General features: G+C 42.2%; 2 long non-coding RNA genes across 2 annotated transcripts in view; both read left to right on the forward strand.

Annotated features, from left to right (window-relative positions):
- LOC146358749 (uncharacterized) overlaps positions 1–3,967 on the forward strand; it is a 119,463-nt gene extending 115,496 nt beyond the window's left edge. Inside the window, exon 3 of the long non-coding RNA XR_014785647.1 lies at positions 3,465–3,967. This is a non-coding gene — a long non-coding RNA (uncharacterized LOC146358749). The remainder of the gene's footprint in view (positions 1–3,464) is intronic.
- Positions 1–12,011, forward strand: part of LOC146358748 (uncharacterized) — an 862,550-nt gene that overhangs the window by 811,955 nt on the left and 38,584 nt on the right. The gene's annotated exons all lie outside the window — the stretch shown is intronic.

A 12,011-nucleotide genomic window follows, 5' to 3' on the forward strand; every position in this document is an offset into this window, starting at 1 on the left:
GGTGTGCACCTTATATGTTCAAATACTCCTGCATGCAGAAAAATGTCCTCCACATTGAAGGGGAAAAGGAGCATATCAGGGAAGCTAGGCGAGAACACTTCTCCCTAACATACTAGTTTTATGTATTCAGGAAACGTTTTTTGTAAGGAGGAACATTCACTTGCGTGAGCCTCCCTCAGCAGTTTGAAGTGGTGCAGCCCACACAAAAGTTGACCAGGTCCAGTGAGAACTAGACCTCACTGAAAGCCTCATATAGACTTGAGTACTCCTGGACTGCCACTGCTGATTTTGGTTTGACTGGAGAAGAGGGAAGTGTGTGTGTGTGTGGCAGGATTCACAGCATGGTTCAGATCTTGGACATTAATTCAAGACTAGCAAAAAAAAGAGCAGTGTAATAATATCAGCAATGTCAGTACTTCTGAGGAATAAACACAGGTGGCTTGAGAGACTTGGGGTTGAGGGGCAGGATGTCATCCTGAAAAATAAATATTGCTTGTTCTTTTCTTTTTCTTCTTTTAGAACACTTAGTTTTTCTTCTTGTTTTACTTTTGAGGGTCTTTTTTCAGAAGACTCTTCTCCCCATTCCTGCCAACTTTTATTCCATAGAGAGTTACACTGCCATTTTGAGTATTTTCAGGTTTAAGTTATAATTTCATTTTTCTAAAAAAATAATAATGTTTAATTAATGTTGTTGAATACATTTTTTGGATATGGAAGTGGAAATTGGGAGCAGACAGTTGCTATCCCATGCTACTCCTGTGAACTAAAGTTTAAGACAAAGTTCTTGTATTCAGTGGTTCCTCTATCTACTTACCTGGTTATATAAACAATGGCATTCCATTCCAAATCCATAGATGGTGGGGATGGGGGTGGGGTAATGCTTCCAGATGGAGGGTTCCTAGTGCTACCAATTAGAAAGCATCGTGCAGCTATTCTGTCCTTCCTTTTCTTCTTACTGGATTTTCTGCAGTAAGAAAAAAGAAGAATTGTCTGTACCCCCTGTAAAAGTCTGTGCATGTATGTAGTAGGGCAATGGTGCGATAAAAGCCTCGTCTGGAAGCACCCCAACATTCTATCCATAAATATGCACTTTAACTTCTTTGAAGATTTACATTCCCCCCATCCATTACTTTCCCACTGTTTTTAAAGTATGCTTACCTTGACAGTTAACATCTTCCTAGCCTTATTTCTTCCTAAACCCCACAGAAACAGAAGGTTTACTTTTGTCTGGGTAAGAGTCAAGTACGTCCATTTATAGGCTTGTTTAAATAGCTCTTAAGTCAGCATCATTTGTGGGGAGAAAATTATATTTGCCTTAATGCACTTAAACCATTCTGCCCACCCCCACCCCCACCCCCAATTAGGAACTTCAGGGTCTTATTCAGATGCTAATATACAACCATCTGCTTCTTTAGCTGAGGCAGGCAACTAAGCCATGTGACCTCAGTTATTACCACTGCCCTCTTTCTGAAAACTCATTCACTGTTAAACCCTGAACAATTATCAGCTGATTAGGATAATTTTTAAAGATTTTCAGAATCCCAGTGCAACCCACTTTTCCAAATTATGCATTATGGAATACACATCAGTTATAAAAGGACAGGAACCCTTTTGGAGAGGCAATTCTTATTGTGCGGATTATTTTTACATTTTGTCTTACATATATTAATAAAATAATATATATATACGGGGATACACAGACAAAATGTAATTTTTCTTATTATACCTAAGAAACCTGATCCTGCCTTTTTGAACCTTGTATTAAATAATTGTGATAAATTCAAATATGTATCCATTTAGGGCCACTTCACACATTACTTTCTAGTTTCCTAGGAGAGTATGGATGAAGGGGAAAAAAAATCAATAGCAGAAAGCTTCAGCTATTGGTCAGTATATAAACGTAATAAATAGATAAATGTGTATCTATGGATATTGTCAGGTATGAAGTGCATGTGTCTTTTATCCTAGGGGATCCCTATCTGTTGAGGCTTCTGAGCATATGTATGTAAGGTAATAATACAGACATGTCCATGAATATTCACATCTGATGTACACAGGTGTACATCCCTCCCACATATCCAGTCTTATGCATGAAGAGGTTCTTACTGTATTGCATGCTATGGCCAAATGAGAATTGTGATTGCAGTTCATTTGTGAACCAAACTTGTAGAGCTTTGGATTGGGGCACTTTCTAGAAGCACTATTAAAAGAGAGTGCTGTTCACCCACCATTTAAAGAAGTTCATACCACAACTACTGTAAACAAGATGCTCTGCTCACTCAGAATTTGGAACAGTAACATTTTATTGTAACATTGCACAAAATAGTGATTTCTACATTCTGAAATTTAGTGCCAGATAGATTCATACGCACCACCATTTTCCACATGGAAGAAACCACAAAGTATTATGTTAGGACTAGGCCTTCATCTCGCCTTGCAGTTTATGGGAGAATGATTGGCCAGCCACTCATAGTTTCTCATCTCCCACCTTAGAGTTGAGAAGAGCTGTCAGATTTTATGCAGGAGAAGTATGATTGTGTATGATTGCATATGGAACATTTTGGCAGGTGAGCACTGTGATTGGAGCAGTTGCATTTGTGTAAATCAGGGGTGTTGAACCTCTTTCAGCCTGAGGGCTGAATTGAATTTTGGAAAAAGTCTCGAGGAGCTGCATTCCAGTGGTGGGCAGGGTTAAAGGGAAAGAGGGTAGAGCCGAAGGCAAAAGGGGCAGGCCAAAATTACCAGCATATTTTAGCTTAAAGCTCTTACAGCCAGTAATGAAGCCTTAGGAGAGGCATTTCAGCCTTTTAGAATGGGAGAAAAATGTGCAAAACCCGGGAAACCACCAAACAATCGGCAGTCTGGGGAAAGGGGGTGTTGCTTTCCAGGGAACCCGGAGGGCTGGATTGGGACCTCACGCAGGCTGGATTTGAGCCACAGCCCTGAGGCTGGTCTAAATTCTTTCCTCAACAATTATTGAAAGCATTAAACGACCCCAGGTCCATTGTGTGGCACTGTCAGGAATTTCACTCCATTCAGTGATCACATTTCAGCAGATTCTGGTTGGAATCTCAAGCATCACAAGCTCCCCTACATAATTTTACTTTTACAGATCTCATGTTTGTCTTTTTTTCATATGATTTTTAACATTAAACTATCTAAGGTATTCCTCCTTAATGAGTATTATAAATAACCATGTTAATTTAATTTAAAATGCACACACACAACAACAAAAGAGCCAAGAAAATAAGATAGAAGTTGCCTGCTAAGCAGCTTAATGGCGCAATCCTATGCAGGTTTAGCATGGCTGGCTGGGAAATGCTGGGAGTTGTAGGACTCTTTTCTGTCTAAACCTGCATCGGATTGCAATCCAAAAATACTTTCTTTTTCCTAGATTATTTTGCGACCATTTTTAGACTGATCATTATACTTTTGATCATTATTCACTTTGTTTCTGTTTATAGGTATCTATTCCTCAGCTGGGATAAGAGACTGATGTTTTACGTTGTCGACTAATCCAGCGGACAGTGTGCTTGTACACTACAACCAGGTCAGTGTGTTTGAGTTTCTGTAGTAAGGATAAAAGACGATTAACATATAATTATTTTTAACACTCCCTGATACAGAAATCCTCAACAGTAGATAGGATTAGCAGCATGTAGTTGCTGGCCAGAAACTGACTTAGGGTGGCTCATTTGCCGGAATAGGAGAATGGGAAAAAGCAAACACTTCTTAGTGCATGCATTTTAACATTTAAAAACTTGCAGCTGGGATTAGAAGACCAACAAGGAGCACCAATGCAGATGGAATGAAGTGGGAGTCACACTGGAGTTTTATAGCTGGATCTTGGGGGAGAGGGCAGTGTGCTGTGGGTAGGGACTTCATATTTTAGATTTTCTGTATTGACATGTATGTGGATATATATGTGTGTGTGTGTGTGTGTGTCTATAAGATATATATGTATATGAAAGAAAGAAAGAAAGAAAGAAAGAAAGAAAGAAAGAAAGAAAGAAAGAAAGAGTTACTTCATACATGGTATTTTTTCAGCGTTGCCTGATTTTCCAGTTTTGCCTTTTTTCTGGAGGTATGTTCTGTTGTAAATGCACTTCTTGATTGGGTACTGCAGGGGTGCAGATCCTCTTTCATCCCAAGGACCGAATTCCATTCCACAGACGCTCTCGGAGGCCACATTCCACTTGTGGCCAGGGCTGAAGGCAAAATGGGGGTGGGGGCAAAAGAGTGAGGCCAAAAATACCCGTGTATTTTAGCTTAAATCTCTTACTGCCAGTAACTAAGCCTTAGGAGAGGCAGTTTGACCTTTTAGAATGGGGGAAAACTGCAAAAGCCAGGAAACCATGGAAAGATTGGTGGTCAACGGAAAGCAGGTGGGGCCAGAGAAGGAGGTTGTGGCCTTCTGGGGAACTCTGGCACCCGTGGAGGGCTGGATTTGGCCTCTGGGCCTGAGGTTCTACACCGGGGGGGCGGGGGCTGACCTTAAAACCATTTTGGAAATGATTCAGTTCTCCAGAATGCAGCAACTTGATTTTTACCTGGAGTTAGCCTCTAAGTGAATATAATTCTGTTTTTTTTACAATCTGTACTGGTTGCTAGTTTTTCTTTGCAAATTCGGGATAAAAGGACAATGGAAGGGATACGTGAGAAAAGCATCAGGTGCAATATCTCCTAAATCAATTGTAAAGCTTCACTATGAATCTCTGGGCTGCAGCCCCTATATACAATGTTGGGTCAAACAACCTGGGCTAAGAAATGTATTTTTCCAGGAAATTCTGTGGGCTTTTTATTCTCACATCTATTATTTCAATTAGTTGCTACACTGAAGATCTTGAAATAATTGCCCTATAAGAAAGATTGGTTGGCCATTGAAGATATTTTAGTAGTTTCTATGACTTGCTTGTTTGATGTGAGAAAATGTGCACTCACCTATGAAGATCTTGTACATGCCAATTTTATTTTGTGCAGGGCAGTGATTTAAATCAAGATGATTCAAATGATCAAGAAAAAGGCTGGATGGAGTTATGGGAGGGATACACAGAGTTCCCATTTCTCCTGATGTCTGTATCATGCTTCTTAGATACATGTGTCCATGGGTACACCTAAGGAGGGGAAAACCCTGGCCTTTATTACGTTCTATCAGGATGTTCCACATTTGGGCACTTTTACCCCCCGTGCAAGTGGGTGGCATCCAAAATGTTTTTGAAAATCCAATTTGAACCGCTTCCCACCTATAACATTGATTTTTAGATTTAAACGAAATCTGTTTTTATTAACACTGGCTGCGTGTTCACAAAGTTTGGTACAAGCACCAAAACTCACATGTGTAATCTTCCTGCATGGCAATGTGCCCCGGTTGTATATGTTTTCTTCCTCTGTACCTATGTATTCGCATGGAGGAAAAATGTAACGTATGAAGCCAATTTCGCTTACAAGCAACTCAGTGTTGTTAAAGTGAATGGCTTTGCTGCTACTTTATTTTCTTCACATAGAACGTCCCCCTTGCTTTACTAAGACCTCTCTGTAATACATGGGGCATAATGATACGGTAGTGCTATTTCCTGAACGGCATCTCTTTTTGTGGTTTCTGGTTTTCTTCCAGCTCTGTTTTTATATGTTCTTTAGTTATTCTCTCTTTCTTAAAAGAGCACAAACAAAAAGAGCATTGGGCACAAACTCCAATGCCAGGGAGGGCATCCCATGCTATATGAGAGGCTATACTACTGCAAGGAGAAAAATACTGTCCTTCCTGGTCCACAGGATGGTTGGTGTATCCTAGGCAGTGGATTTTTCTAGTAGTCTCAACCTTATTAAGACAGGTAAAAACATCCACACATTCCTAGAGTTTCCCATCCTGGTTACCTCGGTGGCATGAGCCAGAGATGACCGAATGCATCATTACTGTCACCTTGCTTCCTACTGTGCATGAATAGTGTCTGTATTGCACATGCACAAACACATACAAGATGGGTCTTGCAGTAATCATGATCTTGAATGAAGTCGTGCATACTGAAGAATACAGCACACCTGCTCAATCTGTTCAAGGGTTTTGGTTGTGAAAGGTCAGGGAAATTTAGGGGACTGTGGCCAACCATGTCTGAATTCAGGCATATGCTCCATATTCTGTAAAGGCTCAGCCTTTCTAAGTCCTAATTTTTGGCACCGCTAGATTTTTCCTAAATTTCCTAAATCCAACTAAATGGGGATTTTCCCTAAATTTCAGAGTTCAGCAAGTCATCATCAGTTACTCAGTCAATAGCTATAGAAACTCTACTTAACAGTTTTCATTAAAATGTACTTTAAAGTTAGTTGAAAATTACAGTCGTGGAGAGAGACTGAAAACTCCTCCCTCCCCTATTTGCCAACAGGATTATGACATCACCATTTAGCTACCCTAGCCACTGCTGAGCAATCTGTGACTATTTAACTGGGTTTTCATTACCTTTTCTGCCTTTTTTGATAACTGCTGTCGCCTGGCTGGCCCACAGGGTGAGCAAACTGAAGTCCTTTCAGTGAGATTAAAGTGGGATTTCTGTTACTCAAGCTACCTTTCCTGAGCTGGATTCTCCCAGTGTTTGTCGTGTCTTTCTTGGTCAATCTACCATCACTTTGAAGGCCACAAAAATCTTGCTTTGACACAGAACGAGGTGCTGGCAGTCCTGATTTGGGTCAGTGGGAGATGGCAGACACTGAGGAACTTGCTCTTTTTCCACTCGCATCTCTGGGAACCCTGTTTGGGCTCATCTGGTGGAGAGCAGAAGGGAGGGAGCGTAACTCAACGGAAGGAACTGCCCTGTGAAATGATGGTCTTGATAGGCTTCCTTGTTGCAAAGGGAAACCCTTTGTTGAGTTGGGGGGCAAAGCAGATGTGAGCGAAGCAGGACTGTCTACGAATTGTGGCAAGTGGGTGGCGGTGGCAGCTGAAATGAAGCTCCTTTCACTTGCTTGCTGAAACTTGGAAGGGAAGGAAGCAATCTTCATCTTAGAGCATTTAGGAACTGACAGAGGTATCAGACAGATTGGGGCAGTGCTTGAATTTAGATAGTAATTTCTCCCCCGCCCCCAAGAAGGGAGGTATCATTTGCCCTGAAGTCTTTGCTGTTTAACCATATGTGTGTTGGGGAAGGCTGCAGTTGTTGATGATGAAAGAAAGGCACCGTCGTTGACGTTAATGAGACACTTAAGCATATGTATACATCTCTCTCATTAAAATATGTAGAACATAATTCTAGTTTGTATCTCTTCGTGTTATCCTCCACGTTGTCTTGCATTCTAGCACATTACTTAACCACGTCTAACCACGTTCAGCAATTTAAGATGGCAAGAAGTAACTTGCTTACAATTAACTTCTGTTTAAAGTACTCATTTTACTCTATAATGTGAGAATTATTCTAACCATATCACCTGGAATTTTGAAGAGGGTGACATCAATAATAATAATAATAACAACAACAACAGCAACAACAACAACAACAACAACAGTAATGTGTTCATTGTTGTTTCCAGGAGTACAGCTGCACAGTCAACAGCTTTGGGAACAAAATTAGTTAGGTTTTGTGGATGCTTAGTCAATACAAAATGGTATTTTTGAGCTTGCCTTTAAAAACAACAACATTTCACTTCATAGAAAAAAGGCTAAAATTATTATTGCTGTGACTTATCCCCCAGTGAATGAAATTACTTAAAATGGCATTTTACATCTTTTAAAAAGAAAAAGCTAGAACTATTGTTAAATGTTTTATTTATGTAGTTATTATTTGTATTTATTAATCACCCCATAACAGGGTTCATTGGGTGATGTACAAAAAAATTTAAAACTAAGTTGAAAAGACATAATACAGATAAACACATCAAAAAATACCACAATAAGCTACCATCAAAATTTATCTAGTCACATGGAAAGCTAAAACCATCCCATTAGAGCTAAACATCAGAGCCAAGAACAACACAGTGATGATAAAAGCAACAATATAAATGATTTCCCATTTCCCATCCCGTTTCTTACAAATTATTCTTTAGATAGACATTTTTCCTACCAATGTTGACACTACAGATTATTTTTACTATTTCACAATCTTTTAAATTCCAAAACTATCAAACTATCTTTTAAATTCCTGAAGGGCATAATTAGAAAAACCCAGGCCACTGGATTGCTTGGGTTCTTAAAAATTTGATGCCAGCATCTAGAAATCCAAAATATTTCTTGAACTTATAAAGATGCCACATATTAAGTAAGCCATTGGTCCATCTATCTCACTGCTGTCCATTCTGCTCAAGGAGAGACACACACACATTACTTGATTAACCGGAGTTACCAGGGATTGAATCTTGTACTTTCTACCTGCAAAGTATGTGCTCTACAACTCAACGATGGCCCCATCTCTGATTAGCCATCTTTGCATCCTCCTTGCATGTGCCTGTTACCTAAACACTTGGAAGCAGCTGTTAAAATTTTGATAGCATTTAGGAATGAATTCCACCACCCCATGATCTGAAAGGTGTTAGGAATTTCTTCAGAGTTGTGGGGTTTTTATGCAGTTAGTCAAATTTGATAAATACATGAGGAATAATATATTTTTAAAATTAAAAACTAGCAAAGTTATGAGATGGTGCTTCCTGATCCCTCTTAATCTCTCTCACACACCAGAAAACCTTGCAGTCAATGCATTCCTGTGCTATGCTGTGTTTCTCTGACTGTACAAGCATCCCACTCAACACTATAAGTCAGTCCTTCCAATTTGTCACCCCCTTGAAGTGCCAAATACAGAAAGAAAGAGCTGCACAGTAGCATGGATTCTTCAAGTAACACACTTAATAGTGTCACAGAAGTGATTAATAGAAAACTCTATCTTAACTATATTGCAGGGGCTGCTGCATAATTATCTTCCTTCTCTGGTACTTTTGTGTGGGTGGCAGTGTGACTGAATAAAAAAGTTGTTTCCATACTGATGAATCAGTCAACTATTATTCAGTCACCTGAAAATAACAAATAGACTATTATGTGTAAAGATGATGTAAGATAAAGTTTCTCTGAAGAAAGTCAACGAGTGGAAGACAGCAAAGCTATCAGAAACGGATCTACAAGGCAATGAATGTGAAGCGCTTTGATGTTTAATGCAGATTTCATAAAATTGGCTTTGGTCCGTCAAGAGCACGCAAAGCAAAAAATCCAGAGTAAACACTACCTTAAAACCCACTTTTCACAGGTCAATCTGCACTTGAATCTGCCTTACTTTGCAGTTGAATGGGCGGAGTCTTGCTAGTAGGAATGTACAAAAGTCACTTACCTGAACCTGAAAGTTGATTCGCGGTGGGGGGGAGGCGCTCCGTCCCTCCCCCCGAAATTCTGGCTGGGGGGGAGGCGCCCCGTCCCTCCTGCCGCAAATCCTGTCCTGCCGGGACGCAAATGGCGGCGGCCGTAGCCGCCGCCGTTTGCATCCCTGCAGTCAGCCGTGATAGGCTACATAAATGTTTACGTAGCCTATCACGGCTGAGTGAAAAAAAAAACCCCGTGTATACGCAAATGGCGGTGCCTATGGGCGCCGCCATTTGTGTTCCTTATTTTGGCACATGTAGTCTACGTAAACATTTACATAGACTACGGTGAAAATAAGGGGAACGCAAATAGCATTCCCCTTATTTTCACCGTAGTCTATGTAAATGTTTACGTAGACTACACGTGCTAAAATAAGGAACGCAAATGGCGGCGCCCATAGGCACCGCCATTTGCGTATACGCGGGTTGTTGTTTTTTTCACTCAGCTGTGATAGGCTATGTAAACATTTACGTAGCCTATCATGGTGTTTTTTAAAAATCTAGCCGTGATAGGCTATGTAAATCTTTATGTAGCCTATCACGTTTTGTTTTGTTTTTAACTTGGAAATGGCGGTGGCGGCGGCCGGTCAAAAGACCGGCCACCGCCACACCACCGCTGCACCGCCGCCGGAGCCGCCGCCGCCGCCGCCAGGGACATTCACACAAGGTAAGTCCCGTCCCGGGGGGGGGCGGGGGGGAGACTGTTTCTCCACCAATTTCGGGGGGCCGAATGCGCTGGCATTCGGCCTCCCCAAGTTTTGTGGAGAAATTCTCTGACATCCCTACTAGTAGAAGTAAATATCATCAACCCCATAGATGCTGCTCAGCAAATAAGAGAGGCTTGCTCTCCACCCCCGTCCATGCTCCACTGCTCAGGGAAATTTAATGGAAGAGATGAGTAACGTCAGATAGTTTGTCCTACATCTTCCTCCCCTCGCATCCAGTGACTGTGAACCAGCAATATTGAAGCCCAGGGACAGACAGGTGGGCAGACAGGAGGCGCCTAAGTCCTGCATGGAGGGAAAGGGCTGGAATTGCCTCCCTCTGCTAGCACTCTGGAGTCAGCAGCAGGGGCTGCTGCTGCTGCCTCCACTTCCCCAACTGGAACTAAGCCTCCTCCTCCTCCCCACAAACATGCAGGAAAATCACACACACAGGGGACTATTCTGAAGGGGAGACATGAATGAAGCAGAGGGTGCTATTTGTGAAAGGAAAAAGCAAACTGCTGCATTACTCTGAAGGGGCAACCCAATGTGACTCCCTGATTGGGAAGGTTTGTTCCCAGCCCTGTCCATGCTCCCTTGCTGTACTGGCCGCCCTTTCTCCTTCCCATCTGCATATTCCTTAGTTGTACGCGTACTGTGCGACTGCAAAGTGGCAAGTGTACTGCCACTGCAAAATAGTGGCTGGCTGCCCTTTCTCCTCCCTCCTCTGTGTATTCTTTATTATGTGCTACATATAAACTTGCTACTCCACTACTGTGAATGAAATAGGGCAACTGATATTATGACTGGGCAAAGAAGGCTACTTACTGTGAAAGTAGCCCACCTGCAAATGGGGAAAAAGAGGGAATTGGGGGTTGGTGGTAGTGGCCCCACCCCTTGACCACCTCATCAGGTCAAGGTCACAGCCACAACATAGAGGCATGCTCAAGATTTTACGCATAGGGACAGGGCACACTGCAGGGGAACCACCTGGGAGTCGCCTTAAGTACAAAATATGGAGTGAAAGGACTTTGAGAAAATGCAGCTTTTCAAGAGGGATACAGCTGGTTGGCTGCAGATTGGCCACGACATCATGTGTCCCTAAAGACTTTAAGCCACAGCAGCATCGGAGAAAATCTCCCATGTAGACGAGCCCCAGGAGTCAGTTCAGATTCTCCAGCCCATATCCAAACTGAAGGTTTCACCATCTTGAGCTGCTTTCAAGAGCGTGAAATCCAAGTGTGCCTGTCTGCTTGTAGATCGGCATCTGTCAGAGGAGCAGATTCCTCCTTCAGTCCTTGCGCCCCCAATTGGAGGGCTGGGGGCCCTCCAGAGCATATTTTGGAGATATGGGGTGGGGAGGGAGAGGACAGGGAAGTCCCATTGTGTGAGTGGAAATCCACTCACACCACACTGGATATCTCCTAGAGCATTCCTGTAGAACTCGGAGACAACAGTGACACCTAGTCCACACACTCTGCTGCTGTGCGCACGGGAGGGAGGGCAACATCCCGTTCTGACGACACTCTATATGAGGTGCCACTCCAGAGGATCCCTGGCCTTTTCAGGGGTAGTGCTGTGAGTTACCACTTGAAGAGAGGAGCTTTTCAAAAAATGTTTTCCTTGAGGGGGGGCAGACTAATTTCATACCCAGAAATCCAGCAAGTACTATTGCAACTGAGGAAGAGCTGTTTTGCCGAAAACATCTTAAGTATAGTAGCATGACTTGAGTGTTTTTTTACATTTTTTCAGCACCTTTTGGATTTGCCTCCCCCCCCCCCCCGGCTAGGGAACTTAAAAGCCTCCATGCATGAGGATCTTCCACTGGTTTGGATCCTAGCCAGTGTATTTTCCCCAAATTTTAACCCTGTCACATCAAAAATTTAACCTGGTTGTTTATCAGGAGCTCTAATGTAGCCCTCCCCTTTTTTCGTTCACACTGTTACCTTCTCTTAATGAGCAAGAGCTCCAGGTTGACAG

The sequence above is a fragment of the Heloderma suspectum genome, chromosome 1 (genome assembly GCF_057233095.1).
Source record: "Heloderma suspectum isolate Gila_16-S chromosome 1, 16-S_ref, whole genome shotgun sequence".
NCBI lineage: Eukaryota > Metazoa > Chordata > Lepidosauria > Squamata > Helodermatidae > Heloderma > Heloderma suspectum.